Source organism: Phascolarctos cinereus, unplaced genomic scaffold, assembly GCF_003287225.1.
Source record: "Phascolarctos cinereus isolate Bilbo 61053 unplaced genomic scaffold, phaCin_HiC Scaffold_5;HRSCAF=322, whole genome shotgun sequence".
Taxonomy (NCBI): Eukaryota; Metazoa; Chordata; class Mammalia; order Diprotodontia; family Phascolarctidae; genus Phascolarctos; species Phascolarctos cinereus.
The window spans coordinates 131,419,510-131,431,716 of record NW_027555958.1 but is presented as its reverse complement, the minus strand read 5'-3'; positions in this window follow the sequence as shown (position 1 = coordinate 131,431,716).

The window sequence follows — 12,207 nt, the reverse complement described above, 5'->3', positions numbered from 1 at the left end:
GAGATAGAGAACATTATGAAAAGCAAAATGGATAATTTTGATTACATTAAATTGAAAAGTTTTTGCACAAACAAAGCCAATGCAACTAAGATTAGAAGGAAGGTAGAAAATTGGGAAAGAATTTTTACAACCAGTCTCTCTGATAAAGGCCTCATTTCTAAAATATATAGAGAATTAAGACAAATTTATAAGAACACAAGCCATTCCCCAATTGATAAATGGTCAAAGGATATGAACAGACAGTTCTCAGATGAAGAAATTAAAGCCATCTATAGTCATATGAAAAAATGCTCTAAATTTATTGATTAGAGAAATGCAAATCAAAACAACTCTGAGGTACCACATCACACCTATCAGATTGGCCAACATGACAAAACAGGAAAATGATAAATGTTGGAGAAGATGTGGGAAAATTGGAACACTAATACATTGTTGGTGGAGTTGTGAAATGATCCAACCATTTTGGAGAACAATTTGGAACTATGCCCAAAGGGCTACAAAAATGTGCATACCCTTTGATCCAGCAATAGCACTTCTAGGGCTATATCCCAAAGAGATCAAACAGATGGCAAAGGGACCCACATGTACAAAAATATTCATAGAAGCTTTTTGTGGTGGCAAAGAATTGGAAATTGAGAGGATGCCCATCAATTGGGGAATGGCTGAGCAAGTTGTGGTATACGAATGTAATGGAATACTATTGTGCTATAAGAAATGATGAACAGGCTGACTTCAGAAAAACCTGGAAAGACTTATATGGTCTGATGCTGAGTGAAGTGAGCAGAACCAAGAGGACTTTGTACACAATAACAGCCACGTTATGCAATGACTAAGATTGTTAAACTGAACCCTTCTCAGCATTATGAGGATCTAAGACATCTCCAGAGGTCTTGGGATGGAAAATGCTGTCCACAACCAAAGAAAGAACTATGGAAGTCGAATCGCTCTCACTCATTTTTACCTTCTGTTGAGTTTTGTTTCATCTTTCTGATGGTTCCTCCTATTGGTTTTAATTTTTACTTACAACTTCACTAATGTGAAAATATGTTTAATGGGTATGTAAATGTAAAGCCTATATCAGATTGTGTGCCGTCTTGGAGAGGGTGGGGGGGAGGAAGGGGGGAAAAATTTTAAATTCAAAAGCATATGGAAGTGGTTGTTGATAAATCAAAATGAATTACTAAAATTAAAAAAAAATGACAAAGTCCTGGGTAGATTTACATCAATCAGGATGTATGATAAGAACTGAGAAACTAAAATTTATTCCTGACCATAAGCTAGACAGCAGCTAAGACCCAGGGGGAGATAATAGAAAGCAGTTAAACTGAGTTAAAAAGAAGCGCAGTTGAGAGAGGAATTCAGGAGAGAGGCAGTTAACAGAAAATTCCCCGTAGAGTCCAAAAGGCAGGCATGAACTTAAACCTAAATTAGTGCAGTTTGACTTCAAAGGCTGTTGAGAGCTTGATAGCTATAGACTAAAATGCTAATTGAAGAAAACTGCAGCTTTCCCTGCAAAGAAAATCCCAAGCACACCCCCTCTAGTAGATGGAAGACTGAGTTGCAGGAAGCCCTGAAGATGGTACTTCAGCTGAGAGCTAAACCTGAGGCTGAAAGATTGTCTGACACAGTGTACTGAAATAGATGTATAGATAGCACCTACTCTACAGAAGGAAGACTTGTTTTAATCATGACAGTACACGGTGGATGGTGCAGGTTAATAGATGAGTTAGGGAGGCTTAGCATCCCCAAGTGTTCCTTAGTTGTAATCAGTACCTGGTGTTGATGAACAGCTTCACTGAAGAATGGCATGTTATAGCAAGCTGCAGAGAGCAGTCCCCTTTTGGTGAATAGTATAGAGCAGCACTTGGTGGAGAATCAGAGAAAAGTAGTACCTCAGGGGGAGCAGGGGAAAGCAGCTACTGGTAGGGAGCAGGTCTAACCAATATCAGCACAATGACCCTAGTAGAAAGTATCTGAAACTTTTGGCTTTGGAGAACTGTGTTGTCCCGCCAGAGTGAGATGGAGGAGGAAGAAAGAGAGAAGACATAAGGGCCCTGCAGTGTTTAAAGAGTTAATTGCCTTAATTGCAAATGTTCTGTATATGTGTACCTCTCTATTACTATACTGTATGTATGTGCATATATTTCCCACTGACATTGTGTGTAATTGTTGAAGAGGGAGTTTTATGGGAGTTTATGTTTATGCTATGCCATTTTGATAACTGCCTTTGCTTTGAGTTCCTTTCAATACACTGACTTTTAGAGGTGAATTCAATGGTTGTTGCTTGTGAGCAAGAGTTTTAGAAGTAGAGGCCCAGAATTCTTTGAAGTTGGGGCAGTCATCCCCTGTAGAATGCAACCAGCTTCTAACCAGAAGGTTAGAAGAGAAGATAATTCAGGGTTGGGAGAGGGCATAGAACTATAATATATTCTGTATATTCTTATATGTGTACATATTTTCTCAGTCTATGGAATGTAAGGTCCTTGAGGGGAGGGACTATTTGCTTTTGTCTTTGAATCACTAGCACTTAGCAGAGCACCTGGCTTATAGCAGATACTTAAAAATGATTCTTGATTATGTATTGATTGATTTGGTTGTCTTTGGATGACTTGTGGATGAAGTGAATGGATATTGAAGGATTAAGAGAAAATAAAGCACAAAGGATACATACATATTTTATAAACAGACAATCCCTGCAATCAAGTAGTTCACATTCCAGTAGGGAAAGCAACACATACTTAGGGTGGATGGCTCAGGAGTGTTTTGGATTTCAAAGTCATAGAGTTAGTAGAACCATAGGGAAGTTGATCAATATTCCTTTTAAGTTGCAGTGGTTACTTTATTTGATTATGGCTCCAGGGTTAGAAAAGGAGGGAAGGAGGTAGAAGAGAGAGTGGGAGTGACAGGAAAGTGGAGGACAAGAAGATTTCAGGTGTGATATGTGAAGTGTATCTGCAGTTGACTATATACTGAGCCATGTGATGTGTTCACCAATGAGGACATTGTGAACCCCACAGTAGCACATGCAGAACTAAGTAGAGGGGCGGCTAGGTGATACAGTGGATAGAGCATTGGCCCTGGAGTCAGGAGGACCTGAGTTCAAGTCTGGCCTCAGATACTTGACACTTACTAGTTATGTGATCCTGGGCAAGTCACAATCCCAACTGCCTCACCAAAAACAAAACAAAACAAAACAAAAACCTAAATAGAAGTTCCCCAGGTGGGTTCAGCAGATGACAAGGTCCAAAGGTCTGATGGATCCAGATGGAAGCAGAGGAGAACAGACATTAAGAGAATTTAAAAAAAAAAACAAAACCCTAAGCTAAAACTAAATCAGACGATTAATGAACTGAGAATGAAGTTCTCAATTAATTGCAATTAATGAATTGAGAATATAGTTTTAAAATCTAGACAACTAAATTCCAAAGAGCACAAAGCAAGAAATCTTGAAAATTAGAGAAGAAATGGATAAAATAGAAAACTAAATGACTCTAGAAATTATGAACAAAATGACTTATTTTTAAAAAAATGAATTAAAAACAACAAACTTTTAGTTCATCTGATCAAATAGAAGAAAGGATAATCACAATATGAAATAAAAATAAACAAAGTGAATCCATAACAAGGAATTAGGAAACAAAAAGCATTATAAGAAGTATTATATTTTGACAAAACCTGAGAATTTAGAGGAAATTAGTAATTACTTTGAAAACATGAAATATTTAAATTTAAAAATCACAAGTAAAAGTCTTAAACATTATATTTTAGAAATTAGATTTCAAATGAAGTAACAGAGGGAAGAAAAAATTTCAGACTGGATAGATTTATAAGTAAATTCTGCCCAATTTTTTTTTATTTTGCCCAGTGTTCTAAAAGCAATGAATACCTATGTTACAAAATTATTTTCAATGATTAAAAAAGGAAGCATTCTAAAAATTCTTTATGAGAAATAAGAGTTTTGTAAAATCAGAGAGGAATAAAACAAAGAGAAGTATGTATCAGTATTAATAATGGATACTGATATAAAATTAAATAAAATTCTAATCATAAAAAGAGTATACTAATATATGCAAAATTTTGGTTTTCATGATGAAATTAGTTTTGTACCAAAGATGCAAGAATAGTTCAATGTTAGGGAAACAATTATCATAATCATATTAAAACAAAAACAACAAAATCATGATTGTGTCAATTCAGAAAAAGTATTTGACAAAATGTTGCATTTAGTTATTTTAAAATCCCTAAAAAATATAGACATAGATGGGTCGTTTAAATATGATAAAAGTATCTATCTAAAATGAAAAGTTAGCATTATTTTAATTGGATTAACAAGAGGTTTCCCAGTAAACATAGGGCAAAAGCAAGGGTGCCTGTTCTCTTCACTTTTATTGGACATATTTCTGGACCAAAAAAAAGCAAAATTAAATACATAAAAACAATCAAATAAGAGATGAAATCATCACTATTTGCAGATGATATGGTTTACTTAACCTCATAAAACAGCAAAGAAACTAATTATAATAATTAATAGCTATGATGAAGTAGCAATATATAAAAGAAACGCACAGAAAACCTAAAAATCTATATGGCAATAACAAAGACTAGGAGTAAATGATAGAAAAAATTCCATTCAAAATAACTATTAAGTGCATAAAATATCAGTCAACCAAGACAGTCTAAAAACTTGTATAAACATGGCTCATGGTTGGATCCATGCCAGCAATACTAAAAATAATGATGCTATTTAAATTAATTTATGGATTTATTTTGATATCAAAATACTAAGGGGCTATTTTATGAAACTAGACAAAATAATAGTAAAATTCATTTGGAGGAACAAAATGTGTAGAATCTCAAGGGAAATAATGAAGAAAAGTAGGAATAAAGTAAGAATGAGACTTTTAGACTCCAAAATGTGTTATAAATCAGCAATAATAAAAAACTAGTATGTATTTACAAAAAAAAGAGACCAGTGAAATAGATTAGAAACACAAAGATCAGAAACAACTGAATTTAATAGGCTTAATAAATCCCCAAACTCAAACTAACTGGGGAAAGTTCCCTATCTGAACAAAATTAATAAAAATGGGCAAAAAATTGGTTATTCCAACATTTTAGTAGCCAAGCAACAAGCAATTATTAAAAACTTACTATGTGTCAGGCACTATGCTAATGGCTGGCAATATAAAGAAAAAGTAAAAATAGACCCTATTGTGGGACTTAGAGTCTAATGGAGGCAATAACACGTACGTAAATAGTCCTATACAAGATACATATAGAATAGATGCAAGGCAAGCCCAGAACAGGTGGTCCTAGAAACTTCAACTGTATACAATAAATTTCAAATGTAATCTAAATAGAAAATCTCACATCACAAAAAATACTAGAGAAAAATTAAAAGAGGCATCTTTCACAGGTATAGAAGGGGAGATTCCTTAACCAAAGGATAGCTATGATCATAAAAGATAAATATATAATTTTTATTACATAAAATTAAACAGTTTTGCATGAACAAAATTGAAGTAGTTAAAATAAAAAGAAAAACTCAACTGGAAAAAATATTTGTCTCAAATATTCCTACTAAAAGTCTGATATCTAAGATATATGACAAATTAATACAACTATATAAAACAAAGAGCCATTTTATGTTTCACAGTGCACATTTTACATTCATAGTCCTGCATTCAACTGCCACCTCTGACAGAAGTAAGGTGGCTTTGCTAAAGCAACAAGGCTCCCTCAGAAAGAGGCAGAGTTCATTTTGTGCTAGGCAAGTGAAATCTACCACCACTGCATGCTGTGGGACCCACATGGAGATTTCCCAGGAATCTCAGGAGAAGCAGCGAGCAGTACTGCACAGACTACCAATTGTCCTTCTAGGCCAGCCCCAGTAGATATCATGTGGGGAAGCATAGCTTGTGGAGGCAGGGCCAGCCATCTCCACAACCAGCTGCCAATGTGGAACCGGCAAGCCAGAAGCTTACTGAAGAAATGGATACTCTGGCAGGAAGAACTGCCACCATCAACTTGATCTCTCTTCAGAACCCAAAAGATGCTGAACCAATGGATAGCAGCCCATGAGACGCCCAGGATGTTGAATCAAAGAGCCTTGGGAATAATAATCCCCTCCTGACCACTGGCCCTGTTCGTAGGCCAGGTTCCGCACCCATGACTAAGGACACAAATCACTGTGGAGAAGGAGCTCACCTTACTCACTACCAACACCACCAACTGTTGATCAACTGACTCAAGAGTGGTGGCACTCCCAGATCACTAGTCCTGCTTCCAGCCCAGCCCCTACAGCCATCATCTTGTGAAGCAACTCTGTGGAAATATAGCCTGGCAACTGCCTCTGAAAGGTTTGAAGATGCAGAAAACAAAGTTCTTGCCATCATAGTTTTTGGCATGTCATATGGTTAAATATCAGAAAATGAAATGATTTTATCAGTGGAAAAACATTAAATATTACTTACGAATCTACTTTGTTGCTGCACAGTGAGGACCATGGGATGTTTTCATTTGACTTGCAGCTGAAAGCTCCTATATGTACTGTCTCTCCATGAAAGCATATCCCCAGCATTTAGCATAGTCCTTACTTTTCTAAAATTTAGTTTTACATTCAATTTTTTAAAAATTTCAGTTTCAAATTCTTTCCCTTCAGCCCCTGTCCTACCTATTGAGAAGTGAAACAATATGATCTCAATTGTACAATGTGAAGACATGCAAAGCATATTTCCATATTGGCCATGTTGCAAAAAAAGCAAGAAAAATAAAGTGAAAAGGGGATTCTTCGATCTGCACACTGAATTCGTCAGTTCTTTCTCTGAGGTGGATAGCATTTTTCATTATAGGTCCTTTGGAATTGTCTTGGGTCGTATTGATTAGAGTAGCTAAGTCTTTCACAGTTGATCATCATAATATTGCTTTTACTGTGTATAATGTTATTCTGGTTCTGTTCACTTTAGCACAGTCCTTATTAAGAGTATAGTAAGCTCTTAATAAATAAGCTCTTAATAAATGCTTTTTCATGCATGCATTCATTCATTCATTCCTTGGTACATATGTCATCAAAGAACATGGACACATAGTTCTCAAAAAAAGATAACAATTATCAACCATATGAAAGTTTGCTCCAAATAACTAATGATAACATAAATCAGAAATAAAATAACTTTGAAATAAAGTATAAATTTTATTTTATAGATGGCAAATTGACAAAGTTGTCAAAAGAGTTGGTATTGGAGGAGATACAGGAAGACAGGCATGCTAACATGCTATTAGGGAAACTATGGAATGGTCCAACCATTCTGGAAAAAAAAATTGGAATTATGTGAGAAAAGTTACTAACTGTTCATACCTTCTTATCCAGAGATCCCTCTCCTGGGAATATACAAAAGAAGGCTGAAGAAAGAAAGTTCCTATATATACCAAAGTATTCATAGTAGTGCTTTTCATAATAACAAAGAACAAATTAGAAACAAATGGATGTTAATTGATTGGGAAATATTGGGACACATAACATATAAATGTAATGGGACACTATTTTCATTGTAAGAAATGGATAACTATAAAGAAGAGAAACAAAGGAAGGCTTTTATGAACTTATACAAAGTTAAGAACACAGAATCAAGAAAATTATACACACAATGACTATAATAATATAAATAAAAAACCCAGTAAAAATTACATGTTTTGTATTTATAATGATCAATCTTGGACCTAGAGAGGAGCTGAGGAAATATATCAAACTTCTTTATTTAGAGAGAAGGGGATTAGGGGCAGCTAAGTGGTACAGTGGATAAAGCTCCAGCCTTAGAGTCAGGAGGACCTGAGTTCAAATCCAGCCTCAGACACTTGACACTTAATAGCTGTGTGACCCTGGGAAAATCACTTAACCCTGACTGCCTCACCAAAATGCAAAAAAAATAAAATAAAATAAAAAATAGAGAGACAGGGATTATAGGCATAGAATATTGCATACATTGTCAGCTAGGACTACTGCACCAGTTGGTTTTGTTTGAATATTTTTCTTTATTACAGGTGAAGATTTTCTGGGGATAAATGGGAAAGGGCCATATCCAGATAGTTCTATAAAACAGCAGCCCACACAGAAGGTGGCTTAAAGTGTTGGGGTTTCATTCAGCCTTTTCTGATTGGTTTCCTCTTCTAGTGTGAGAGATAAGTAGGTGTCAATTATTTACTTTCTTGCTAGGAATCTGGAAGTTTCCAGAAAGGAATTTCTAGATATATGAGTTTCCAGAGAAGAAGACATGAGTCAGGAGGGGGCAGGCATTTAGAATAGAGAGAGGCTGTCATCAGAAAACAAAGGGACCCCACCCCCACCAAAAATATTTTTTGACTAGTACAATAGCACAAAGCACAACATTCATATATTATCATGGAGTTTACTTCATACCTTGTTAACAGTAGCGTCAGGAAATAAGTCCTCATCACTGATCATAGGATCATATAGTCATAGATTTAGAGCTGGAAGAGACCATAGAGATCATTGAATCCAAACCTCTCAGTTTCTGAAAGGAGGAAAGTGGGGTGCAGAAAGGTTAAGTGACTTGCCTAGGGTCACATAGCTAGTAAGTATCCCCTTTCAAATTTCATTTGTGTACATCGTATTATATAGTCAGGAAACTTTAAAGCTTAACTTTACATTTGTTAACTGTCTACAGCTGTCCATTTTGATCAGTCAGCTTCACCTGGAAGCAGAGCAGTTCAATTCAGTTCAAAAAATAATTACTAAACAACTACTAAATGTATAGATGACACTGCAACTATATGTAGGTCCCAGAGATACAAAGACAAAAATGAAACAGCCACTATACATAAGCCACAAGATGCTCATATTAGACTGGCGAGATATAAGTATCTTTTGATGTAATCTGAAGAAACATTGCAAATGATACATGAGTTGAGCTTTTAAAAAAAGACAAGGATTCTGAGAGGTGGGTAAGGAGAGACTTATAAGAACATATAGAGGACATGATAGGGAGGCACTAGAGGTTTTTGACATTGTCAGATATATGCATTTGAAAACTTACATTGTCTGCTATCGAAAGGATAGATAGGTGGATAGGTAGGTAGGGAAGAAAGAGACTGGAGGCAAAGAAAACAATTAGGAAGCTGTTTCAGTGATTCAGGATGGAGATGCCAAAGGTCTGAACTAGCGTGGTGGCCAAGTGAATAGAGAGAAGGGAATAGGTACAAGAGATGTTGTATTGGCTAGACTGGGAAACTACTTGGAATGAAGTGTTTGAGAGAAGGAAGGCTCAAGCATGCTTGAGATTATATATACCTAAGTGACTGGGAAGATGGCATCGCACTCTACAAAAATAGGAAAGTTTAGATAAGGGTCAGATTTAGGAAGGGTAAGAGGTGTCCACTAATGTCTGGGAGGCATCGGTGATATAGGATTGGAGTTCAGGAAAGAGATTTGGGCTGACTTACAGGTTGGAGTAGTTTTTAGAGGCACTGGAAAGTTATCTTGCCTTCTTCTTACTCTTGGCCAATATCTCATCAATCATCTTGTGCTGATTACCCAAATTCCACTGTAAATTGGTGGGCACTGACTTTTTCTTTTTTGCTGTGGAAGGAGGAATATAAGACAAAGTTGTCACCTCTGCTCCTCCTCTTCTAGTGTTTCTAAGTGTCTCCTTCAAATCCACAGAAGTTGCAAGTAGTTTGCTTGGGGTGGTGTTGGTGATGGTGGCAGCAATATGAAAGTAGCCGAAAGAACAAAAAAAAGTTGTCCAGTTTTCATCCCAAGCCTTAGAAAAACTCAGTGGTGAGTAGGGACTACTGAGAAGAGTATATAGTCCAAACCCTGAAGCAAGGAAAAAATAAAATAAAAGGTAAATCCTCTGGACTAACTAGGAGTAAGAATTGGGGACCTTTCTATGAATGAGAAGAGTGAGTAAACAAGGTCTTAACAGCATCTGAGGTGGAATGAAAATATGAAAACTACCCCCCACCCCAAGAAAGATCACAAGATGTAATGATTTGTTCTGAGGCCGAGGGAGCCATCACAAAAGAGCAATAATACTCTAGAAGAAGAATCAGCTGTAGCAGCAGATAACAGGTTTAGGTTGAACAGACTGTTAAGACTTTGTAAGTTGTGTGTCCCTCTATATGGTCCCGAAGGAAACATTTAGTAATATTAGAGAGGTAAAGAGTTGGTGACCTTTGTCTTGCATTGCTGTTAGTCACCAACACAAAAAGTCCCTTTCTGTTTTCACTAGCCTTGGCCCTAATTAAAATATAAATTAAAATTTCTCTGAAAACAGTAATGTGTTATACTAGTGTAGCAACAGAGAATTCTTGCTAGACACAGGGTGAGTGGGTACAAACTTCTCCCTCTACATAGGTCTCTAGCTTTGTACCCATATATGCAGACTGGGTTCAGTCCTGAGAGACTCTGATTCCTGAAGAAAAGAAGCATGCTTTTTTCTCTCTCTCTCTCTCTTTTTTTTTTTAAACTCTGGTTCTTTATACCTCACTCAGAGTTTCTGGGGAGAATCACAAAGCTTCTTTTTGGCTCATCTCTAGTATCTCTTCAAAAGGGGCAGTTGAAAGGTACTCAATGTAAAATGTAGACCAGGTATAGGACAGCTATTTTTCTCCCATCCAAAAGAAATGCTTAAAACATGAAAGACTCGTAAGTGCACATTGCCAGACTTAAACATGACACAATAATTCAGTAATTGCCAAGTACTGGTTCATGATCCTTTAGTGGGGGGCCTCAATATATAAATGTATAATATGGCACTATGAAATAACAGGACTGTTTTTCATAAGGCACATAATGACAGCTAGCATTTATATAGTGTTTTAAAGTTTGCAAAATATTTTACATACCTGATCTCATTTGATCCTCATAACCATCCTGTGAGGTAGATGCCATTGTTATCCCTATTTTTACAGATAAGGAACCAGAAGCTGATAGAGGCTTAGTGACTTATTCACTCAGGGTTACTCAAAATATTAAAACATGAAGCATTAGTGGGACTGTTGAATAGGCATTTACCTTCACCTTGGCTTCGCACTGTCCCAGCAGCTCCATTGGAGTCCATTTTTTTTTCTGTCATGACCCTCCAGGATTTGTGCTTATCCTCCTGGCAGTTGTCTTCTACAAGAAGCCCTGTAGTAAAGACAGATGAATAAGGTAACTGGCAGTGGCTAAGAGATCCAGGAGCTTCCAGCTTCTCAGACTCACGAGTTTGCCTCTAGAAATGTTCACCTCAGAATCATGGTGCTCAAATATTTACCTATGTTCAGACAAAGAAACACAAAACAGAAGAGGTAGTCAGGGTCTTGAGATCCTGAGTCAGGTTTATTTGGAGGAACACCTACTTAAGGGACCACATGCAAGCAATTGCCATTTCTTCTGTCTCTCCATCTCTCATATGAAAGCCCAGAGAATATCCATAGTATGCTTTACAAGGGAAGGAAGAAGAGAGATCTGTAGAGGGGGGAGTGACTCACTCTTAAGGTCTACATAGTTGGCAGATTTTCCTGGATCAGTGGCTAATCCTTTCTGACACAACTTTAATTCGACTGCTTCACCCAAATCTTTTAAAAGGGATCTATAGGAAAGTCCCAGGGCAAATGTGTCCTTGGATGAGAAGGAGGCATACTCCATGGGGCCAGAACAGATCAACAATGTTCCCCTCATTGTAGCCATTACACTATAATAAGCATTTGAACTACATGTTTATTAGATATTTTTCAAAGTAACAATTAGTTAAGAACAGATTTTGATAGAAAAACAGAGTGAGCATAAAAGCACCAGTTATCTATAAAGAGGGAAGTGTATTAGAGGAAGAGAGGGTTTTGCAAACATTTTCTTCTCCATAGTTTTGCCTACTGTCTGTCCTGATTTCAATGAAAGAAAATAATGAAAAAAATAAATATATGGGAACATAATACGGAAACTATGTAGAGGTACAGAATGTTGTGGTGGATAGAGGGCCCAATTACGGAGTCAAGAAAACCTGTAAGAAAGACCTTGTAAGTTCTCATACGAGTACTAGGTATGTCATCATGGTCGGGTATTTTGATATCTCATTGTCCAAGATAATTCCTTAGAACTTCAGTTTTCTCATCTGTAAATGGAAGGGTTTCAATTAGATTTTTTTTTTTTGAGCTCTTTTCTAGCTCTAAATGTGTGATCCTGTCTGCATGAGTAGGGAGAATTTC